Genomic DNA, 26,186 nt, shown 5'->3' on the forward strand with positions numbered 1-26,186 from the left:
GGTGGTGTAGTGGTTAAGCATTGGGCTGCTAACCAAAAGGCAGGAGGTTGGGATCCACCAGGTGCTCCTTGGAAACCCTGTGGGGCAGTTCTACTCTGTCCTATAGGGCTGCTATGAGTCGGAATCGACTTGACGGCAACAGTTTTTTTGTTGTTGTTGTTCCTCGTATATCCCAATATCCCACAATCACAACACTGGAATTCATGTTAAGGACTCAATTTATACTTGCTGAATTAAATTTGTTTTGTTAACCCCATGAAATTTGACTCTCCTCATCACCCTACCCCTCCATATTTTGCCCCAAGCCTGCCAGCCTCCCACGCCACTGATTTCCAACCTTCATATTCAGTTTCTCTCCAAGGAAGGGCATTAAGCTCTGGGTTTTTTTGTTGTTGTTTGTTTTAGGAAGATTAGTGAGGATCATTAAAATTTTACCTGGACTTTGGTGTTTAAACTGGGTGAACTTTCAGGCAAAATAAAGACAACAATTGCCTCCTTCTCTATACATACATACTCACATACTGTTGTTGTCAGGTGCCATTGAGTTGATTCACGTGACCCCATGTGACGCAGTAGAACTGGCCCACAGGGCTTTCTTGGCTGCAGTTTTTACGGGAGCCGATCACCAGGTCTTTCTCCTGCAGAGCCATTGAGCAGGTTCAAACCACCAACCATTCAGTTAGCAGCCAACTGCTTAACCATTGTGCCATCAGGGCTCCTTATACACACACACACACACACACACACAATTTTATTATTTTTTTTATTAGTGTGATGTATTATATAACTGTATCTGACTGGATTTGTTAAGGTGTTTACCTTTACATCTCAAATTAAATTTCTTTTAAAAAAATCCGCATCATTTATTTCTTACAGAACCACTATCTGAGTATTTGGTTTTATGTTTTGGGCTCCTTTTTGAGAAGGTCCTCTAAAATAAAGTGTAGAAGACCAGTGAAGGAATTTAAAATCACGTAGACAAAAAGAAAAAAAGAGAGAGAGGGAGAGTGAGACAATCTGAAGGAGCTGGGAGTATTTTATTTGGGTTGGCAAAGACTTTAAGAAAGTAGAACAGTACCTACTGTCTGAAGAATAATCCTATAGACAAGATGTTGGCCTTATTCTGCATGGTATCAGAAGAGGTCTCTGGAACCTTCTTTTATCTCTCCATCAGAGTTATCTGAAATACAGTTGCATCGCTTTGGGGAGCTAAGGTGTTGCTTATGTATAGACTGAATGCTGTCATGAACGCATTGTTATAGCTTAGAGTAATCTGCTTCTGAAGTGTTACCACCCTAAAGTACATCTGACACTGCTTATGGATTCTCTGGTCATTGTGAAATAATTTATTGTTGATGAATCTGTTATTTCCCCAGCTTTATTTCAAACCCTGGGTACTATTCAAATCATTGACTCCAACAATTTCCTAACAATGCATCGTGATTTGCAAACTATTCAAATTAAAAGCTGTATTGCTTGTCCTCTTGCTTAGTTTGCAAATACTCAGAACCACCTCCCCTAATTTTTCAGTTATCACGACGTACAGACTGTTAACTCCTAGTGCCAGACAGGTTTGACACTTAGGGCTTCTGTTAATCTACCATGTGTTTTTTTACTGCTGCAATGCAATTTGTGAGTGTGTGTGTCCCAAATAGACCTTCGGGGCAGAGAACTTTCTTTATATGAGCCGACTTACCAAGAAATGAGTTTGCTCAGAGCCTCAGCGTTATGGGCCCAGAAGGGAAAATGTAAAATGAAGTTAACTAGATAATATGACAATCCATCAGATGAATGCACTGTGCACTCAACTCCACACATATTGAATTATGCAGCAGCAGGGCACAGTTACCTAAATGTCTACAGATCGATTTGTGAAAAAAAGCCTTGTTTTAATGCAAAATGTTGATCTTTTTTTAAAAGGTTTTTTTTTTTGTTTGTGTTTCTAATTTTAATAGCTGAATGTTGTGTTTGCTCCTTTATTTTCTTAGTGCTCAGGAGTCTTTGAGGAATCTTTGGCTCTTCTGTTATTTTTGATGAAAAACATTGTTCTCATTTGACCAGTGGTTATAACTTCCAAACTGAAAGCGGGTCACCCTGCAATTTGAGGGAAACAAAAAAGTTAATACAACACACTGCCAGAAGAAAATGTCTGAGACCCGTAACTGCCGCCAGTTGATGGGCCTGGCGGTTGTTTCCTGAAGTGGTACCCAGGGGCTGAGCTAGAGCTGCTGGAGTCATTTCAGACCTCTAGTGTAATATGAGTTTGAATCGACAGCACTGGGTTGGTTAGTGTAATATAAAGATCAAGAAGGGAAGGGGCAGCGGGGAGAAGAGATATGGGACAGGTCGTGGAATTTGGAGTTTGGTATCTTCTATCTTTCGGGTAGACAACCTTAAGATACTATGGCAAACCAGTTAAACCAATTGCCATTGTCTGGGTTCCGACTCATGGCAACCCCACGTGTGTCAGAGTAAAACTGTGCTCCATAGGGCTTTTAATGGCTGATTTTTCAGAAATCGATTTCTAGGCCTTTCTTCCCAGGTGTGTCTGGGTGGACTTGAATCTCCAGCTTTTTCCTTAGCAGCCAAGTGTGTTAACCGTCTGTACCACCCAGGGAATCCAGGATACCATGACACCCTCCTACAATCCAGATAGACAGAGCAAAGAAACCTTAAAAGGCATTTTCAACCTATAGCATTTTCTAAAATGCTCAAATCCCTGATATGTATACCAAAACCAAACCCAACCCATTGCTGTTGAGTCGATTCTGACTCATAGTGACCCTACAGGACAGAGTAGATCTGCCCCATAGAGTTCCCAAGGAGCATCTGGTGGATTCAAATTGTCAAACTTTTGGTTAGCAACTAAGCTCTTAACCGCTGCACCACCAGGGCTCTGACATGTATACTTTGAGTATTAAACCAAAAGCTTTATTGAGTTGATTAGAACTGTGGATTTACTCAGAAAGGAGAACACTGTATTTCAACCTCTGACTGACTTTTGAACATGAGAAACTCTGTGTACTTGCCTCAAAGCAGAGGTACCATGGGGTTTCCTTATCTGTTCATTTTTTTACTCCTTTCATTTTGGGGAATATTAAGAGGAGTCTTTTGAGTAATTTTTAAAAGTACAGAAAAGTTTAGAGAATAATATAACAACTGTTCTCTTACCACCTGGAATTGACCGTTGTTACAAAATTACCGTATTCTTTTGACTTTTTTTCCCTAGGGATAAAATATTTTAGATAAACTTGAAGTGCTTTTTGATATCAATCTCAATCCCATATTCTCCCTTATTTCCTTATATCAGCATCCATTGCCATCGAGTCGATTCCAACTCATAGCGGCCCTACAGGACAGAGTAGAACTGTCCCATAAGTTTCCAGTGAGTGCCTGGTGGATTTGAACTGCCGAGTTTTTGGTTAGCAGCCGTAGCACTTAACCACTGCGTCACCAGGGTTCTCTGTTTCCTGATATGTAACCATTCTTACAAATGTGTTTTATCCTTGTAGTACATTTTTTATGCTCTCACATGCGTGTGTATGTTTCTGTCTGTGTATGTGTTTGTATATATAAAATTGCATATTTTCATGGGCATACATGGCATGAGGAGCATTGGTGGTGCAGTGTTTAAGAGCTCAGCTGCTGACCAAAAGCTTCATAGTTCTAATCCACCAGCTGCACTTTGGAAATTCTACCGGGCAGTTCTACTTTGTTCTATAGGGTTGCTATGAGTTGGAATTGACTCGACGGCAACTGGTTTAGTTTTTTTTTTTTTTGGTTAACTGGTATGATACTATGTAATTTTTGTATTTTCTGATCTTTATTTATGTTGAGATATATAGATTTAGTCTATTCATTTTATTTGCTTCACAAGTAAATATACCACATTATGTGAATATAAAAAAAAATTTTTTTTTCTATACCATGTTTTATTTGTTTTCCTGTGGATAGATACCTAGGTTACTGTCAATTTTTCACTATTACAAAAAAAGTTTTCCAATAAGACTTCTTGTATAAGGTATATGTTGGTGTTTCCTCTCCCTCTAGAACACATATGTAGAAAAGGAATTATGATGCCCAAGCATTTATGAATTTAAGTTGATCTCCAAAATATCTTTAGCAAATTTTTTTAAAGTAACTTATAGTTCAAGGGGAAACCCTGGTGGCATACTGGTTAAGTGGTACGGCTGCTAACCAAGAGGTCAGCAGTTCGAATCCGCCAGGCGCTCCTTGGAAACTCTATGTGGTAGTTCCACTTTCTTCTATAGGGTCACTATGAGTTGGAATCAACTCGATGGCAGTGGGGTTTTTTTTGTTTTTATAGTCCAAGTATTAGTTTATTAGAGTATCTACCTTTCTACTTACAAATACTTGGTGTATTTGGGCTCTGTTTCCTTATCTTTAACAGGAATAGATAAGTTGAAGGAGCCCTGGTGGTGCAGTGGTTAAATGCTTGGTTGCTAATCTCAAGGTCGGTGGTTTGAACCCACCAGCTGCTTCAAGGGAGGAAGATATGGCAGTCTGCTTTTGTAAAGATTACAGCCTTGGAAACCCTATGGGCCAGTTCTACTCTGTCCTATAGGGTAGCTATGAGTCGGAATCGACTTGATGACAATAGGTTTGGTTTGAGTTTAGATGAGTTAGACAACTGCTGATTTCCTCTCTGGATGCAGTGCTCTATAATAGAATGTGTCACTTGGGCTGCAAGTTCTCTTCTCTTCTTCCCTCCTCTTGCCTCCTCTCCCCTCGCCTCCCCTTACCTTCCTTTCTCATCTCTTCTCTCTAGCCTCTCCTTCACTAACCTCATCCATGCCTATGGCTTCAGTACATTAGAAATATACATATAGCATTTTCAGTGAGATGGTGGTTAACTGTGGAATTATGAATGATGGAGAAAAGAGGCAGCATGACCCCCAGCCAGCCAGCACTGTCCCTGTCACACTGTGGATGGTCAATAAAATTGTTTGAAATACATGAATTTAAGACAGATGAAGGCAGAATTACAAGACGTGTTGTATGATTCCAGAACTTTTTCAATTTGCAGGAAAAAACCCTTAGAACTGGCCATCAGGCCAAAAGATTCAAGTTACAGGGGTCCTGATGGTTTTTGACTCTTGTCAGGTCTCTTGTTTCCCAGATGTTTCTTTATCATGTCTTCTTTAACCAAAATTCTCGGTGGAAAATGTCTCAAGTTTTTGTCTTCTGGGTAAAATGGATTCTGTTTAGTCATTTTAGTTACTCTTCTTTACAAAGGGAGACTTTTCCAACTTCAAGATACTCTGAGAATGAGCAGAATTCAATTTCAAATGGATTTGCACCATGATGACAAGCAAAGCACAACAAGCTCTACACCATAGCTCTGAACAGATGGGTTCTGTTCGGCTTCACTCTATAGCACACTGGATAATTTGAATGTGCAATTGACCAGAGCTTGGTGGGTTGGTTCCTTCCTTCTCCTAGCTGTGTCAAATATTCAAGGGACAATGAGAAAGTTGTCATGGAATTGGTTTAGTAAAAACTTTTATTTAAGATATATAAGCAAGAATAATTTTTATTTTGTTATTCTGTTCCCATTATTGCCCTGTTGGACACCTTTTTCTGATCAAACTGGGGGAAGAAAAGGCATGGCAGAACAGATACAATGTGGATGCAAGTTCCACAAATAGTTTGACCAGGAGTTGAGTAGCTGATACACTGCTGGCCCAGTATGAGCTGTGTGGAAAGAAACCAAAAGATGTTATTTATTTTCCGCAGTAAATAATGGAAAAAAGGTTGTAGTTTCTCTCCTCGGTTTAGATGTATAATGATTGTAGTGGACGTTTCTGTTTGTTTGTTTTGTTTCATTTATTTTTATAATTAATTAATAAATACTTATTTGTTACTTTATTTGCTGACTAATTTCCATCCACCCTTCTTCTAGTTTTACACCAAATTTTATTGGGTTAAAACAGTCTTCTCAGTCAACGAACTTTTGTGGGACTGGTCCCACTCCTGGTTCCAGTAATGGTCATGTGACCTAGCATTTCTTCCTCCTTGTTGCAGGATTTGTTCAGGCTGGACATATGATGAGGTTCATGCCAGTTAGGGCGAAGTCTGGGACTTCTGTTTCAACCATTGAATGAGAGGAGCCCCCTTTTCTGCTGCTCTTTAACCTAGGAGACCATAGATCTGGGGTGGTTGGCAGCCATCTTCCACCATGTGGAGCCTAAAAATAAAGCCAATGTGGAGGAGAAAAGAGATGCCAGAGAGTCTAGGACTGGTGGCATCATTCGAGCCAGTGAATCAAGCCGTATGCTGAGCTAATTCTAATCCTGTACTTTTCAGTTACATGCATTAAAAAAATTCCCCTTTAGCTTTAGCAAATTGAAGATGTGTTTTTGTCATTTGCAATCAAAAGTGCTTAAGTGGCTCCACTACTTCTAGCAGGGAAGTATAAAATAAATGAGAAATGAGTTCTAACTTCATTCTCTAGAATTTAGAAACTCTAGAATCTAGAAAAATCCAGAATCAATTTAAGAGTCTAGGTGGCTACATGATAAGGATCACAAAGAACAGTAGAAGGTTAGAAATCAATCTATAAATTCAATCGGAGCACATAGATGATGCTCTACTTGAAAAATTGAGGTCCAGGCTTACTTTTATTTGTGAGAAAATTTAGATAAAAGGCTTGCCCCGATTGTCTTCCATTGTTTGGATAGCCTCGCTTCGCCTGGTAATTAAAAACCCTCCTTTCTCATTGAGCTATGTATGTAAGTCATGAAAGAAAGACCCTGAGTAGGTCTAAATACCTGCCCCTGTTCTATAAAGTTCCCAAGAGTTTAAACACATGATGAATAAGAGTCCTATTCATCAATAAGATGCATGGTGATGGAATGGCCATAAAAATGTAAGCTGTTTAGAGAAAGATCTACTGTTAGTAAAGTGAGATTTGAAAAGCATTAAACGCTGGATCATTTTCTTTACAAAAACATCCTGTCTCCATCTCTGTCTCCTTGGGACATTAACCACAAATGAGTCTCTTCGAAATATTAAGTCTTGTGATGATTTATGGTTAATAGTAAATTCAGAGAAAAACACAGCAATTTGAGGCATGATTGTGATTAAGGGACAGTCAGTGCTTCTAGCTTTGGCAATCAGCATGTTAACTTATCCCCTGTCTTTTGCATATTCATAGTCATGGTCATTTTAGAGGCAATATGCATAACTGTTTTTTTTTTATTTCTTCACCATGGCTTCTTCTGGTTGGCAAGACGCCATAATTTAATATGTTTCCCAGCAGACAAGGGTGAAGACTTTATTTTACTTTCAAAGAAAGGATATGAAATGGTCCTCGTGCAGAGGAGAAACAAGTCCAGGATGCCTCGTTATCGAGATCTGGTCCCAGGAGGGCTGGTTTCTACCTTCCCCTGTACCACTAGGTGTGTGCATTTGTATTCTGCAGCTATTTTTTTCATGGATTCCTTTGTCCATCACTTCTCCCATCAGATTGGAAACGTTTCTTATCTTTTCACAACCTATTTGAGGGGAAAAAAAAAAAGCACTATTTGTACCAAGTCAACAAAACCTCATTTATAAACTATGATAGGACTAAAAATACCTAAAACTGAAAAACGGTTTGTAGTATTCTTTGACAAACTGAGCCATTTGAGGAAGACAAAAAGCTTGCCAGACCCCACCCCAACACAGGAGCCCATTCAAACTCTTTCACTCTGCTTTGGGCAATGTTACAAATCAGAAATAGCAACCACAAACAAGCAAAGCCAAATAATGTTTCCTTTTTCTAAACATCCAAAGTGAAGCTGATATTTTTTAAATTATTTGGGTGGACATTCAAAGACAGCCAATATGAGTAACACAAATATGAGATGACACCTAGAGGAGGCACAAATTACTTGCCAAAGAGAGACCCACCTAGTTCAAATGATTCCCAATGAGCTTATTAGAACAGCAAAAGGGTATATGGGATAAGAGTACACCCTGAGCTACAGAACAGATTGAGGAATTAATAATCATGTGCTATTGTAACACTAAAATATAAATGGAGTGAACTAAAAAAAGAAAAAAAAAAACAAAAACCACTGCTGTTGAGTCAATTCTGACTCATAGCAACCCTATAGGACAGAGAAGAACTGCCCCATAGGAATTTCAAGGAGCAGCTGGTGGATTCGAACTGCCAACCTTTTGGCAAGCAGCTGAGCTCTTAACCACTACACCACCTGGGCTCCATGGATGGATGTGTGAAAGTAGACTTTAAAAACTCTTTGTGGAACCTATTCCCTTTTATGTCGGGCTTAGTGTGGACATTATTTGACTCCCAATTATCATATACATCATATAAACAAATAATTCCCCCATGATTCTTCCAGGCAGTTGATCTCTGGGTAAGACATCTCAGAATTCCAAAAAGCACAACTTATACAAGGAGGGTTCTGTTCTATGGCGACAGACTGAATAAACAAATGTTTTACTGATAGGCAAATTCTACATGCTGTAGACTGCATAAGTGAAACTGAATGTATGGATTGCTCATAGAGTTGTAGAGTGAGTCAGTGTTTCTCAAACTGTGTCTCAGAAAACACTAATCCCTAGAGATCATTATCTGATAGTTCAAGAACAAAGGATTTTTCTGTTCAACCAAGCTGGGAAAATTCCATCTACTATATCCTTCTTAAAATCCACAAAATATACTTGATATTAAAGGTTCTGAGAAAGCTCTCCAGTCAATAGCAAAAACTTGATTAACATACTTCATAATTAAACAAATAAGCTTTTTGCACCAGATAATATTTTCCAGATACATTCTGTTTCTCTCTCTCTCTTTTTTTTTTTTTGGTGTATGTCTGTGTATTTTTAATAATTTATTTATTTTTTGTTGTTGGAAATGTACGCAGCAAAACATACACCAGCTCAACGATTTCAACAAGTGAAATCAATTCAGCGATATTGATTACCTTCTTCAAATCGTGAATTATTCCTCCACCATTAACATGACTTTACTGCCCCCTAAGTTTCCTCTCTAATCTTTTGAGTTGCTGTTTTCAATTCTATCACATATACATAGTTCTTAAAAGAGCACAATGCTCCAGGCAGACCTTCTTTACCAATTAAGCTAAACTGTTGTTTGCCCAATCGTCTTCTTTTAATAGCAAGTGAATGATGACATCATTACACCTTTGTCTTTCTGAAGGATAAAGCGCCAGGATCTTTCTGAAGCTGCCAGATTCTTAAATATCACTATTCCATATACTTTTGCTCATGAAATCTAGTACTAAATAATTTTACAAGCATTGCAGCCTACACATTGAATATAGCATAACAGAGCACCCCAGGGCTAGAACTGACTCATCTCAGTTGGGCTTATTCATTTGCTAAGGAATTGATCTCCTCCAGGTAGTGGCATCACAGACTACACAATTCAATTTAAGGAGCGTGCAAGATTATAAATTACTACTTGGTGGATATACGTTACATAGATATTTTGGGTTTTGGTTGAAGACGTGGTTTAACACCATCCATTCTGTAGTACCCATGTACAAGATGGGTTTAGGTTACATAATGACTTTTAAGTTTTCTAAATTGTTCTGTATCACCTAAAACCTAAAACTGTCTTGTGTACAGGTATCACACTTTGGTAGCACTGCATATTTTAATTTGTATTAGAAAAAAATACAATCAGCACACCCGACTTGTGATTTTCCAGTTGCTATTGCTTAAAATGTAAAGTTTTGCTCCCCCCCTTCTCCTCTACCCACCTGACTCCTGCCCCCACTCTGCCCAGACTCCCATCACAAACCTCTCTCCTGTAAGTAAAAAAAAAAATTTTTTTTTTTTTAAAGTAGGTGAGGTTAAAAGGTATCTTCTTGCATGCAAATCTATTTTTACTTTCTTTTTGATTCTACAAAGAATTACCAAGAGCCCATTTCATGCACATGACCTGTGAGGATTACACACGCAAAAATAGATTTTAGTCTGATATATCCAGACTGGATATCCAAATACTTTAGTTCATGATTCTGGGACTGAGGCGTGGAATATCAACCTTTCAAAATTCAGAAAGCCAAAGAGATAGAAAGTTATTTCCCTGTGTCAATGTTGACCTATTTATTCTCTCACACCTGCAAAGAATTTGTTCTTTTCTAAATTCATGCAAATGTAAAAAATGATTTGGATCATTCTTCTCTTTAGGTTCATGCACGTTTTTAACCAGCATTTTAGAAGCAGTTCTTTCCCCATAAAACTTTTCCTCGTCTAACTTCTCTCTTTATTAACGTCGTCCTTTTCTGAGCCCCCAAGTTGATTCTTGACTGATCACTAGTATCATAAGGGATCCAAGATGAGATTTTGTGAATTTCTGGTTTGACAATTATTCTATAGCAGGATCCAGCAAACTTTTAGGCTCTGTGGACCATATGGTTTCTGTTGCAACTACTCAACTCTGCCCTTGCAGTAAGAAAGTAGCCACGGCCAATACCTAAGCAAGTGGGCATGGCTATGTTCCGATAAAACTTTATTTATAAAAACAAGCAATGCGGGAGGGGGCCAAGATGGCTGACTAGGTAGACCCTACCTTGGATCCCTCTTGCAACAAAGACTCGGAAAAACAAGTGAATCGATCACATACATGACAATCTACGAACCCTGACCAACAAACACAGATTTAAAGACTTGACCTGAGTGACAGAGACTGAGGACGAACAACCATGGGGAAGCAGCAACTGTTTTCGGAGCCTGGAGCCAGCGTACCAGTCAGGAAGCCTTGGTGCCAGGCTTTGGACTGGGTGCAGGGGAGCTGAGCATGGCATCCTGAGACAGCACAATCACGGGGTGCAGCCCTAACCCCCTGAACTGACCTCAGGGGAAGCCCAGCCAGTGCACACAGGCAGCGCAGCGACGCGGCTGACAGGAGGAGAAGTCACCGGGAGGAAGTGACTGGTTTTGGAGCCGGGAGTGTGGAGTCCCCGCCGGGGAACCGTGATGCTGGGCTTTGGATTAGCAGCGGAGGAACTGACCATGGCATCTGAGACACCGCAAGCACGGGACGCGGGCCTGACCCTCGGGGGCAATCTCTACCCAGCCAGCACACACAGTCAACAACGCGCCCCTCGGGAATCTCAGATAAAACAGTCATCCCAACCAAGATAAATAACTTTGTCTATATTCCGGGGTGCTACTCTCTCCTATTTATCTGAACCCTCCCCTCCCCTTCCCAGGCGGCTTCATTAATATTGAAATTTCCTGAGCCAGAAAGTAAACTGCTCTGCGGTTTTTCTTTCTTTCCTTTTGTTTTGTCTTTTCCTAACCCATTCTCCTGGCCTGAGAGAAGCAACAACAAAAAACCCAGGGACCAAAAATCCTTCCCTAATTGGACTAAAAACACAGAACCAGCACCAGCCAAGCATATGTGATCCACAGTCTCGGGCTTTCATCCCTACAGGGAACAAGGTGGTTATTATAATGCAAAGGCATTTCTGATAGGGATCTGACTGCAATTGTTTTATCGGATTTACTGGAAAGACAAGTTTCCCAGGTCTGATATCTCTGCGTATTCAACAGAGCCTTCACTGACCCACAACAGGGAACTGAGGCCTGAAGCTCCCCCCAGACCACCTAGCCTCCTGCCTTAGGGGTCTAAGGAGGGTAACACCTACCAATCTGTAGAGGTACTTGCATTGGGGGCCTAAGGTACAGCTGCAGAGCCCACCCACCAAGGTGCTTTAGGAATAGAGACACACTTACCTTACTGACACTTGGGGGCAGCCTGTCAGCATCCTGCCCCCCCCCCGGAGTGTGAACCCCAGCTGCTACTAGAATCTGGTGCACACAACTATCACCACTACTTCTCAAGGTGGATAGATGACAGTCTGCATCACACACTTGATGACCCAAAATCAGATTCTACTCAAGAATAGTGAATGGACTCAGGCATATATATCTGGTAACAGCCCAAACCAGCTGGTAATAGGACATAAGTGAGTCAAGGGCTACAACACTCAAGACAGCGCAATGTAGTAGCCCATCTATGTATATTGAAAGAAAACAAAACAAGATAAGACTCAGTGAGCAAATATAGAATAAATCACTACAATATCTTAGTGATGGTTTGGAGACAGCGGTCGATATCAAACCACATAAAGAAGCAGACCACGACTGCTTCTACAACTCCCCAAATTAAAGAATCAAAATCTTTCCCAAATGAAGATACAATCCTGGAATTGCCAGATACAGAATATAAAAAACTAATTTACAGAATGCTTCAAGACATCAGGGATGACCTCAGAAATGAAATAAGGCAATCTACAGAAAAAGCCAAGGAACACACTGATAAAGCAGTTGAAGAACTCAAAAAGATTATTCAAGAACATAGTGGAAAAATTAATAAGTTGCAAGAATCCATAGAGAGACAGCATTCAGAAATCCAAAAGATTAACAATAAAATTACAGAACTAGACAATGCAATAGGAAGTCAGAGGAGACACTCGAGCAATTAGAATGCAGATTGGGAGATCTGGAGGACCAGGAAATTAACACCAATATAGCCGAAAAAAAATCAGATAAAAGAATTTTAAAAAATGAAGAAACCCTAAGAATCATGTGGGACTCTATCAAGAAGAATAACTTGCGTGTGATTGGAGTCTCAGAACAGGGAGGGACGACCGAAAACACAGAGAGAATAGTTGAAGATCCGTTGGCAGAAAACTTCCCTGACATCATGAAAGACAAAAGGATATCTATCCAAGATGCTCATTGAACCCCATTTAAGATTGATCCAAAAAGAAAATCACCAAGACATATTATCATCAAACTTGCCAAAACCAAAGATAAAGAGAAAATTTTAAAAGCAGCCAGGGAGAAAAGAAAGGTCTCCTAAAATGGAGAATCAATAAGAATAAGTTCAGACTACTCAGCAGAAACCATGCAGGCAAGAAGGCAATGGGATGACATATACAGAGCACTGAAGCAGAAAAACTGCCAACCAAGGCTCATATATCCAGCAAAACTCTCTCTGAAATATAAAGGCGAAATTAAGACATTTACAGATAAATACAAGCTTAGAGAATTTGCAAAAACCAAACCAAAGCCACAAGAAATACTAAAGGAAATTGTTTGGTCAGAAAACCAATAATATCAGATACCAGCACAACACAAGGTCACATAACAGAGCACCCTGATATCAACTCAAATAGGGAAATCACAAAAACAAATTAAGATTAATTAAAAAAAATTAAAAAAATGCTCAAAACGGAATCATTGAAGTGAATATGTAAAAGATCACAATAATCAAAAAGAGGGACTAAAAAACAGGTGGCATAGAACTGTCATATGAGAGTGATACAAGGCGATATAGGACAATACAAGTTAGGTTTTTACTTAGAAAAATAGGGGTAAATATTAAGGTAACCACAAAGAGGTATAACAACTCCATAACTTAAAATAAAAACCAAGAAAAACGTAACGACTCAGCAAACATAAAGTCAAATACTATGAAAATGAGGAACACACAAGTTACAAAGAAAAACATTTCAGCACAAAAAAGTAAGTGGAAAAATGAAATTGTCAACAACACACATAAAAAGGCATCAAAATGACAACACTAAACACATAAAGAATACTTATCTATAATTACGCTGAATGTAAATGGACTAAATGCACCAATAAAGAGACAGAGAGTCTCAGACTGGATAAAGAAACATGATCTATTTATATGCAACCTACAAGAGACACACCTTAGACTTAGAGACACAAACAAACTAAAACTCAAAGGATGGAAAAAAATATATCAAGCAAACAATAAGCAAAAAAGAGCAGGAGTAGCAATATTAATTTCTGACAAAATAGACTTTAAACTTAAATCCACCACAAAGGATAAAGAAGGACACTACATAATGATAAAAGGGACAATTGACCAGGAAGATATAACCATATTAAATATTTATGCATCCAATGACAGGGCTGCAAGATACATAAAACAAATTTAACAGAACTGAAAAGTGAGATAGACACCTCCACAATTACAGTAGGAGACTTCAACACACCCCTTTCGGAGGACAGGATACGCAGTAAGAAGCTCAATAGAGACACGGAAGACCTAATTACTACAATCAACCAACTTGACCTCATTGACTTATACAGAACTCTCCACCCAACTGCTGCAAAGTATACTTTTTTTTCTAGTGCACATGGAACATTCTCTAGAATAGACCACATATTAGGTCATAAAACAAATCTTTGCAGAATCCAAAACATCGAAATATTACAAAGCATCTTCTCAGACCACAAGGCCATGAAAGTGGAAATCAATAACAGAAAAATTAGGGAAAAGAAATCAAACACTTGGAAACTGAACAATACCCTGCTGAAAAAAGACTGGGTTATAGAAGACATTAAGGAGGGAATAAAGAAATTCGTAGAATGCAATGAGAATGAAAATACTTCCTATCAAAACCTCTGGGACACAGCAAAAGCAGTGCTCAGAGGCCAATTTATATCAATAAATGCACACATACAAAAAGAAGAAAGAGCCAACATCAGAGAACTGTCCCTACAACTTGAACAAATAGAAAGTGAGCAACAAAAGAATCCATCAGGCACCAGAAGAAAACAAATAATAAAAATTAGAGCTGAACTAAATGAATTAGAGAACAGAAAAACAATTGAAAGAATTAACAAAGCCAAAAGCTGGTTCTTTGAAAAAATTAACAAAATTGATAAACCATTGGCTAGACTGACTAAAGAAATACAGGAAAGGAAACAAGTAACCCGAATAAGAAACGAGATGGGCCACATCACAACAGACCCAACTGAAATTAAAAGAATCATATCAGATTTTTATGAAAAATTGTACTGTAACAAATTTGCAAACCTAGAAGAAATGGATGAATTCCTGGAAAAACACTACCTACCTAAACTAACACAATCAGAAGTAGAACAAATAAATAGACCCATAACAAAAAAAGAGATTGAAACGGTAATCAAAAAACACCCCACAAAAAAAAGCCCTGGCCCAGATGGCTTTACTGCAGAGTTCTACCAAACTTTCAGAGAAGAATTAACACCACTACTACTAAAGGTATTTCAAAGCAAAGAAAATGAAGGAATACTGCCTAACTCATTCTATGAAGCCACCATATCCCTGATACCAAAACCAGGTAAAAACACCACAAAAAAAGAAAATTACAGACCTATATCCCTCATGAACATAGATGTAAAAATCCTCAACAAAATTCTAGCCAATAGAATTCAACAATATATCAAAAAAATAATCCACCATGACCAAGTGGGATTTATACCAGGTATATGCAAGGCTGGTTTAATATCAGAAATACCATTAATATAATCCACCACATAAATAAAACAAAAGACAAAAACCACATGATCTTATCAGTTGATGCAGAAAAGGCATTTGACAAAGTCCAACACCCATTTATGATAAAAACTCTCACCAAAATAGGAATTGAAGGAAAATTCCTCAACATAATAAAGGGCATCTATACAAAGCCAACAGCCAACATCACTCTAAATGGAGAGAGCCTGAAAGCATTTCCCTTGAGAACGGGAACCAGACAAGGATGCCCTTTATCACCGCTCTTATTCAACATTGTGGTAGAGGTCCTAGCCAGAGCAATTAGGCTAGACAAAGAAATAAAGGGCATCTGGATTGGCAAGGAGGTAGTAAAATTATCTCTATTTGCAGATGACATGATCTTATACACAGAAAACCCTAAGGAATCCTCCAGAAAACTACTGAAACTAATAGAAGAGTTTGGCAGAGTCTCAGGTTATAAGATAGACATACAAAAATCACTTGGATTCCTCTACATCAACAAAAAGAACATCGAAGAGGAAATCAACAAATCAATACCATTCACAGTAGCCCCCAAAAGGTAAAATACTTGGGAATAATTCTTACCAAAGATGTAAAAGACCTATATAAAGAAAACTACAAAGTACTACTACAAGAAACTAAAAAGGACCTACTTAAGTGGAAAAACATACCTTGCTCATGGATAGGAAGACTTAACATAGTAAAAATGTCTATTCTACCAAAAGCCATCTATACATACAATGCACTTCCAACCCAAATTCCAATGACATTTTTTAATGTGATGGAGAAACAAATCACCAACTTCATATGGAAGGGAAAGAAGCCTCGGATAAGTAAAGCATTACTGAAAAAGAAGAAGAAAGTGGGAAGCCTCACTCTACCTGATTTTAGAACCTATTATACAGCCACAGTAGTCAAAACAGCCTGGTACTGGTACAACAACAGGCACATAGACAAATGGAACAGAATTGAGAATCCAGATATAAATCCATCCACATATGAGCAGCTGATATTTGACAAAGGCCCAGTGTCAGTTAAGTGGGGAAAAGATAGTCTTTTTAACAAATGGTGCTGGCATAACTGGATATCCATTTGCAAAAAAATGAAACAGGACCTATGCCTCACACCATGCGCAAAAACTAACTCCAAGTGGATCAAAGACCTAAACATAAAGACTAAAACAATAAAGATCATGAAAGAAAAAATAGGGACAACCTTAGGAGCCCTAATACAAGGCATAAACAGAATACAAAACATCACCAAAAATGACAAAGAGAAACCAGATAACCAGGAGCTTCTAAAAATCAAACACCTATGCTCATCTAAAGATTTCACCAAAAGAGTAAAAAGACCACCTACAGACTGGGACAGAATTTTCAGCTATGACATCTCCGACCAGTGCCTGATCTCTAAAATCTATATGATCCTGTCAAAACTCAACCACAAAAAGACAAACAACCCAATCAAGAAGCGGGCAAAGGATATGAACACGCACTTCACTAAAGAAGATATTCAGGCAGCTAACAGATATATGAGAAAATGCTCTCGATCACTAGCCATTAGACAAATGCAAATCAAAACTACGATGAGATTCCATCTCACTCCAACAAGGCTGGCATTAATCTAAAAAACACAAAATAATAAATGTTGGAGAGGCTGCGGAGAGATTGGAACTCTTATACACTGCTGGTGGGAATGTAAAATGGTACAACCACCTTGGAAATCTATCTGGCGTTTTCTTAAAAAGTTAGAAATAGAACTACCATACAACCCAGAAATCCCACTCCTCGGAATATACCCTAGAGAAATAAGAGCCTTCACAGGAACAGATATATGCACACCCATGTTTATTGCAGCTCTGTTTACAATAGCAAAAAGCTGGAAGCAACCAAGGTATCCATCAGCGGATGAGTGGGTAAATAAATCGTGGTATATTCACACAGAGGAATACTACGCATCAATAAAGAACAGTGAGGAATCTGTGAGACATTTCATAACAGGGAGGAACCTGGAAGGCATTATGCTGAGCGAAATGAGTCAGAGGCAAAAGGACAAATATTGTATCAGACCACTAGTATAAGATCTTGAGAAATAGTATAAACTGAGAAGAACACATACTTTTGTGGTTACGAGGAGGGGAGGAAGGTAGGGTGGGAGAGGGTTATTTACTGATTAGTTAGTAGATAGGAACTACTTTAGGTGAAGGGAAGGACAATACTCAATACACAGAAGGTCAGCTCAACTGGACTGGACCAAAAGCAAAGAAGTTTCCGGGATAAACTGAATGCTTCAAAGGTCAGCAGAGCAAGGGCGGGGGTTTGGAGACTATGGCTTAAGGGGACTTCTAAGTCAATTGGCAAAATAATTCTATTATGAAAACATTCTGCATCCCACTTTGAAATGTGGTGTCTGGGGTCTTAAAAGCTAAAAAGTGGCCATCTAAGATGCATCAATTGGTCTCAACCCAGCTGGATCAAAGGAGAGTGAAGAACACCAAGGTCACACGATAACTATGAGCCCAAGAGACAGAAAGGGCCACATGAACCAGAGACCTACATCATCCTGAGACCAGAAGAACTAGTTGGTGCCCAGCCACAATCGATGACTGCCCTGACAGGGAGCACAACAGAGAACCCCTGAGGGAGCAGGAGATCAGTGGGATGCAGACCCCAAATTCTCATAAAAAGACCATACTTAATGGTCTGGATGTGACTAGAGGAATCCCGGCGGTCATGGTCCCCAAACCTTCTGTTGGCCCAGGACAGGAACCATTCCCAAAGACAACTCATCAGGCATGGAAGGGACTGGACAGTGGGTAGGAGAGAGATGCTGATGAAGAGTGAGCTACTTGTATCAGGTGGACACTTGAGACTGTGTTGGCATCTCCTGTCTGGAGGGGAGATGGGAGGATAGAGAGAGTGGGAAGCTGGCAAAATTGTCACGAAAGGAGAGACTGGAAGGGCTGACTCATTAGGGGGAGATCAAGTGGGAGTACGGAGTAAGATGTATATAAACTTATATGTGAGAGACTGACTTGATTTGTAAACGTTCACTTAAAGCTCAATAAAAATTATTAAAAAAAAAAAATCCAGGGCTTCAATGGCAAACAAGGTAGTGTTTAAGCTCCTGGGCTTTGGAATGGACATTCTGGTTCCACTCCTCTGCTCTGGTATTTACTCGGTGTGCATTCTTCTCACGGCCTTCCATCTCTCTGGCCTTCCATCTCCTGTTATATGTGGAGTGAGGGTGGTCTTATGGTGGATGGCAGCTGAGACTGTATGACAGCCATTCACTGTAGGCATAGGGAGCCAGAGAGAGGGCATATAGTTCAAGTGAGAAGACGAAGGTCTGGGAAATCCATGAAGATCATTTATACATTGAACAGGTATTTCCTGAGAGCCTACTCTGTGTCAGGTATTGTTCTTGGTTCTAGATCAGTGCCATACAATTTGTTGTTGCAGTTTTAGGTGCCACTGTGTCCATGTCAACTCCCAGTGACCCCACGTGACAGGGTTGAACTCCCCCACAGGGTTTTCTCAGCTGTAATCTTTACAGAAGCAGACTGCCAGGTCTTTCTCCTGTGGAGCTGCTGGGTGGTTTCGAGCTGCCAACCTTTTAGCTAGCAGCTGAGTGCTTAACGGTTGCACCACCAGGGCTCCTTAATAGAAATTTAACAGGAGCCTTATATGTATTAAACTTTCTAACAGTCACATAAAAAAGGTAAGAGGAAACAGGTGAACTTAATTTTAATAATAGATTTTATTTAACCCAATATATCCAAAACATTCTCATTTCGGTATGTAATCAATATAAAAATACTAATAAAATTATTTTATGTTTTCTTTTCACACGAAGACTTCAAAATCCACTGTGTATTTTAGACTTAGGAGTCCCTGCGTGGCACAAATGGTTAAGTGCTTGGCTACTAACTGAAAGGTTGCAGTGTGAATCCACCCAGAGGTGGACCTACTGACAACTTACATCCAAAAGGTCACAGCCACTTAAAACCCTATGTGTAGTTCTACTCTGAAACACATGGAGTCATCCTAAGTCGAAATTGACTCCATGGCATCTTTTAAAAAATTTATAGCACATCTCAATTCAGACTAGCCAGGTACGGAGTGCTGAAATCCATGTGTTGCTAGTGGTGATCATATTAGACAGTGCATTTCTAGAATATTTCTTTGGTGATGTGTAGATGAGTAAGCCTATCTGAAAGGCCAAATAATAATTAGGACAATGGTGATGAGCAGTGCAAATCCTAGCTCGGTGCTCAAATAATGGCTATTTAGGCCTTGCATGCTGAAAATGAGATGAAGTACTTACTGAGGAAAGTCAAAGACTACAGCCTTCAGTAGGGATTACACTTGAATGTGAAGGAAACAATCCTCACAACTGAACCAATACAATAAACCTCATCATGGAAAGTGGAGAAAAAAATTGAAATTGTCAACAGTTTCATTCTACTTTATCAACGATCAATGTCCATGGAAGCAGCAATCAAGAAATCGCATGACATAGTGCATTGGAAAAATCTGCTGCGAAAGACCTCTTTGAAGTTTTAAAAAGCAAAGATGTTACATTGATGACTAAGGTGTGCCCGACTTAAGCCATGGTCTTTTCAGTTGCCTTATTTGCTTGCAAAAACTGGATAATAAAAAAGGAAAACAGAAGGGAAAAAAAAAAAAAACAAGCAATGCACCAAATTGAATTCGCTGATCTTTTTCTACAGCATACAATTTCTCCCACAAAGCAGAGTAAAATAAAACTGAGAAATTGTAGTGACTTCTTCACCCCCTGTTGCCTTTGAGTCAATTCTGACTCCTAGTGATCCTATAGGACAGAGTAGAATTGTCCCATAGGGCTTCCAAGACTTTAAATCTTTATGGAAGCAGACTACCACATCTTTCTCCCTCGGAGCAGCTGGTGGGTTTAAACTGCCAACATTTTCATTAGCAGCTGAGAGCTTAACCACTGCACCACGAGGGCTCCTTGTCACCTCCTTAAAACCAGCAAAACTAGACCCACTGCCATTGAGTCAATTCCAACTCATAGCGACCCTCTACCAATGTCACTTATAAAACTATTTGCGTAAACACTATACCATTGCACGGAAACCCTGGTGGCGTAGTGGTTAAAGAATTTTGCTGCAAACCAAAAGGTTGGTAGTTTGAATCCACCAGGTGCTCCTTGGAAACCCCATGGGGAAGTTCTACTATGTCCCATAGGGTCACTATGAGTTGGAATCAACTCCACGGCAACAGGTTTGGTTTGGTTTTATACCATTGCATATTGCACAGTCCTTATTGTCTTAGTCATCTAGTACTACTGTAACAGAAATACCACAGGTGGATGGTTTTAACAAAGAGAAATGTATTCTCTCACAGTCTAGTAGGTTACAAGTCCAAATTCAGGGCGTCGGGTGCAGGGAAAGTCTTTCTCTCTCTGTGGGCTCTGGAGGGAGGCTTCCCCTGCTCGAGGAGCTTCTCAGGCGCAGGGACCCCGTGTCCAAAGAATGCGCTCTGCTCCTGGTGCTGCTTTCTTGGTGGTATGAAGTCCCCAACTCTGCTTGCTTCGCTTTCCTTTTATCTCTTGATAGATAAAAGGTGGTGCAGGCCACATGTCAGGGAAACTCCCTTTACCTTGGATCAGGGAGGTGGCCTGAATAAGGGTGGTGTTACAATCCCACCCTAATCCTCTCAACATAAAATTACAATCACAAAATGGAGGACAACCACACAATACTTGGAATCATGGCCTAACCAAGTTGATACATGTATTTCTTAAAAAAAAATCTTGGGGGGACATAATTCAATCCATGACATCCATTGATTTACCTCAATCTGCACTGTTGTATCCCTTCACCAGAATCAGGCACATAGGAGACTAGCAGAGAAAGAAATGTCGTACTGAGATGCAAAGGCTAGATTCTCAGCTCAGCATTCGCCCAAGTGGTCCATTCCCACCATGAGTCCTTTACAGAGTGTGCCACTAACCTTCAGCATCCCTTATGAAAAGGGAAAATTGCAACATTTGAATTTGTACATGATAAGGCTTCTTTGTGGCAGTCAATTTAGTTATATACCACCTTAAATCCTTCACTCTTTTCTTATGTGTATTCTGGCATGTCCACCCAACCAGATTGTTTTGCTGTTGGCCTCTGACTTATGGAGACCTCATGCACAACAGAACACTGGGATCTATAGGGTTTTCATTGGCTGATTTTTGGACGTAGAACACTAAGCCTTTCTTCCTACTTTGTCTTAATTTGACTCGTAGTGACCCCATGTGACAGAGTAGTACTGCCTCATACGGTTTTCTAGGCTGTAATGTTTTCGGGATAAGATCGCCAGGTCTTTTCTTCTGTAGAGGTGATGGGTGCGTTTGAACCATTGACCTGTCAGTTAGCAGCTGAGTGCTTAACTGTTGCACCACCAGGGCTCCTTATGACACCAGGGCTCCTCTTGCCCCGATTCTTAAATAATGTCAGCAATCTTAGTACAATTGGGGAGTCCTAATTATTTGCTTATTTATTTATGTATGTAGCAATTATTTATCTACCTACTGGCATTTGCTATACACTGGGCTCTGTGCCGAGTGTTGGAACCAGAGACAGTAAAGCCTGGCCTCTGGCCTCGAGGAGCTTGAGGAAAGTTGAGAAGACGGGCACTCCAGATGCAGCTTCTGAGTCTCCCAGCAGCTTTTGCTGGGTCAGTGGTGTGAGGGATCCGCCACTGCGTGTAGTATGCCCAGCCCAGACCATTGTGTGCCCACCTTCCCTCCTGGCTGAGGTCAGCCGGTGTCCCCCTGCTGGTCTGGGGGCCTTGTCTTCTGCTGCAGCCAAGTGGTACAAGGCTTCAGCTGGGGCTCCAAACAACTGGGCATCCCTACAACTAACTTTTCCGGAACAAGTAGTAGATAATCTTTCAGCTGATGTACCCACTGGGATTTATTGCGGTTGGGCCAGTGTTGGAAGTGGAGATGTCCATAAGATGATGGTGAGCACAGGATGGAACCCATACTAAGAAAAAGTCCATGGAAACTCATATCATGCCTACCTTCGAAGACGACTACTATGCAGAAATCCTCACCGTGGCCATCATTGGCTGCCTGAGACCAGAAAAGAACTTTGATTCTTTAGAGTCTCTTATTCCAGCAATTCAAGGTGATATTGAGGAAGCTAAGAAATTGCTAGATTTACCAGAATATTTGAAACTCAGAGAAGACAATTTCTTTCCAAGTCCCTAAAAGCAAAATACAAAATGGCCACTGCTGAAAAATCATCTTATTTATTCATTTCACTGTTTTCTGGTATTTCACTGTTCATCGCTATGCAGTCTCATCTTGGTCGTGTTCTTCAAATCAAACATTTTCCTACAGCTGTAAATTACTTTAAACATTACAGTGTAGTTACTACGTTTTGCTTCAACTGTCAAGCCCATCATGCCACAGTGCTAAAAAGATTCATTTAAAAATCAAGATTCTTTTTTATGCTTTATGTTAATGAAAACTCTTTCAAATCTTTTGAAAATGTACCACTAGAAAGGTCTTTTATTCTTATGATGGAAAGAAAGTGTATGGAAGTATGGGTGCAAAGACAAGTGACTAGTTTGAGATGAGAAGGATAAGTCTCCTGGTAAAGTGCCAGCATATATGTATTTGTATATTGCATTTACATATTTTATTATAGACATGGAAACTTGGCAACGTTTCCTTTAAATTAGTCATTTCTTTCATGAATTCAGATCATTGTAGGCTTTCATTTTTTTTTTTTTCCTAATAAGCCTGTCTCAATTCCAAGTCAGTTCTTGACTCCCTCCTATTGTTTGTTGATTTTTTTTTTTTTTTAGGACAAATGAATGTTTTTCAAATCTATAGCTCTCGTTTTTTGTTGGGGAACACTTCTCTCTCCTTTTGAAGAGTAGATATTCTCATTAATATTTTTCTTGATTTTGGTTCTTTTTTCCTTTAAGTGATTGTCAGTATCCGTTTTTGTCGAGTTAGAATATCTTACGACGTACACTTACAAGAGATTGAATTGGCTATAGAGTTTCACCATGCCACAGTACAGACAGCAATTGCCATGTAGATCCATATTGCATTGCTTTTTTGTTTGTCTTTTTTGGTGGGGAGGGCTTCACCTCTCAAGATTTAAATTAACACATAGCAGTGCATTTATATATACCAGTTTCTTAAGGAACACAAAGTGGTTGTCCCTTCCCCCCACCCTGGGAAACTATTTAAAAGCCAATTAAACTATGAAAAATAGAAAGTTATTATTTTTTTTTTAATGTAACTGAGTGGTCCTGAGCAAGCCTAGACTCTGTACATACATAACTGACAATGTAATTTAATGGCAGCCTAAATAGTGTTTGCAACTGGGGGAAAAGGCATAAATAATAAGCTTCAGTTAAATAAACTTTATCCTATGCATTTTTTTCCCCTAACTATATGATTTTTGGCCACTTGAGTTTTTTGTCTATATTGGCAGAAATGCGAAATCTCTGGGTATTTAGGAAATTAAGATTACAGATTGTTTTAGGCCACTGAAGTAGTGCTTCGCATCATCATTCTCCTTAGCACCAGATTTGGCGACAGAAGGTAATTTCAAGTGATAACTCACTAGAAATCAGTTTTCCCTAAATCAGCATCAATGAATTAGAACTGACTTTAATAAAAATATTTATAAAGGACATAGAGAAATGTGCTAAGCCTGATGTTAGAGCAGGGGAAACGTGGATAAATTCAGTCGGATTGTGCTTCACTTTATGGTGTATGGATTTGTGGTAAACAAAGCAGTTTATGGGTTTCTCATTTTTTTTAATGGAAATTTTTAGAAAACGTAATTTAGTGTTAGAAATCCAATACTGGAAAGATGCCTCAATTATCAGTGGCTTTATGAACCAAAGTCAAAAACAGACGCATAAAATGTAAAAACAAATTTGTGTTCGTTTTGTTTGCATAGCTTGCCGCTAATTATGTCCTCACAAGGGCGAGAGCTCTTTGCTATGGTGTGGTCGCCTTGCCTGTTACTAAGTGGCCGTTACTTCTGAAAATCTTAGTGTGCAGATTAGGGGTTAGGTAACAGCAATACATTTACATTTTCAAAAGTTTTCTATTAAGCATTTATCATATACGGTAGTAGCAACTTGGTTAGTCTGAATACTTTCAAGTATTGAAATAAATTTTGACTAAGTGGCACAGTGGTTAAAGACTCGGCTGCTAACCAAAAGGTCAGCAGTTCCAATCAATCAGCCACTCCTTGGAAACCCTAGGGGGCCGTTCTACTCTGCCCTACAGGGTTGCTATGAGTTGGAATCAACTTGATGGCAATGGGTTTGGTTTTGGGGTTTTAAGTGATAGAAAACAAGAGAAGAAGAAAGGTTTTCCAAGAGACAATGGTCACTGAGTTCTTCTGTAAGAGAAATACAGCATATTGAGAGAGGAGCGTCACCTAGCATTGTTAGTGAGGTCCAGGGTGGCCTTCTGGAGGTGAGACTGAAGGAAGAATGAGTAGGAGACAGCTGGAGGAAGGGCATCATTGAAGGTGAAAGGCAAGGTGCTGCAAAAAGAGAAAATTGCTCTACAAAGGCCTGGAGCACAGTCACATGATCCCAATTATCTGCAGAAAAATATGGCCAATAACTGTTATTTAGTTACAACAGTTAGTTATAGCCAGGATAGGTGACTCTGCTTGGTCCGTCCTGACTACGGAGCATCCTGAGAGGTGAGTAATCTTGGCTGCTATCCTGATGGACTGAACAAATGCCCACGGGCACCTGAAAAATTGGAGCACACACGTCAGGAGTAATCTTCCCAGTGAAGTTTGAACTGGGAGCTGATCGTGAGGGGAATTTGTGGTGTCTCCTTCCTTCTATGCTAGTTAGAGCATGATGGATTGTCATGGTCCTTGGAGTGTTTGTAGCTACATAATTCTTGCTTTGTCGACATAACTGACCTCCTTGTAGCATAGAAATAAGGTGACTGTCAAATGTCTGCTGACACTTGCCTCACAGCTGATCTCAAGACACACATCACAGGTTTCCTGATTAGTCCAACTTCTCCCCCTACACCTCAACCCCTGCTTTGCCCCTCCCTTTCTGTGTGCATCTATTATCACAAGGCCCTGTCAGTACCAAGCTGTCTGGTTATAAAGGGCTTTCACCGTTGACTTTCTAGATTTTCTTGCTGAAATGCCTGTCATCTTTACTTTGGGAGTACGTGTGGTGCTGAGGGGCCTTTGGTATAGTTGCTTACAGTGGAGGTAAAGAAAATGAGTTTTGGGTGCTACATTTTATGAAAGTGATACAGGGAGTTTTTGGTTATGGGCCACCGAGTTTTTGTTAATAGTTGTGGAATGGTTTGGAAAGGGATAGCAAGAATGTTTGCACAACTTGAAGACCCTCATCAGTGTCACTGAAGGCTACATGTAGAAATTGTTGAGCTAGTGTATATTTTTTATGTAAAATCTCACCACAGTGAGGGGAAAAGAAAAATAAAATTGTACACGCACATATCCATTTTAGTATACTCTTGAATTAGAAAGGTTGCTGTTCAGATACATATTAAGGAAAAGATAGTTTAGGTGATGCATAGATATTTTGATAATTCTAGATGAATGAGATGTGAAAAATATTATTGTAATAAATGAAGTGTACATTTTTGGAGTCTGATCCTAGTTTTGAACCTCAGGAGGCCTTGGATCGAATCTTTGCTATGTATCCACCATTACCCAGCACACTGCTTTCTACCCGAATTTACTTGGGAGTTTTTTTTTTTTTTTTTCTTTTCTTTTTCTATTCAGGTTCCCATCTATTTATTTCATTTTCAAAATTATGGAGCAAAAGGCTAATTACTTTAT

At 39.6% G+C, this 26,186-nt stretch overlaps 1 pseudogene; it reads left to right on the plus strand.

Moving 5' to 3' along the window:
• Positions 1-21,861: 21,861 nt before the first annotated feature.
• Positions 21,862-22,601, plus strand: LOC126067826 (riboflavin kinase-like; annotated as a pseudogene).
• Positions 22,602-26,186: the final 3,585 nt, after the last annotated feature.

Source organism: Elephas maximus, chromosome 25 (genome assembly GCF_024166365.1).
Source record: "Elephas maximus indicus isolate mEleMax1 chromosome 25, mEleMax1 primary haplotype, whole genome shotgun sequence".
In the NCBI taxonomy this organism is placed as follows: domain Eukaryota; kingdom Metazoa; phylum Chordata; class Mammalia; order Proboscidea; family Elephantidae; genus Elephas; species Elephas maximus.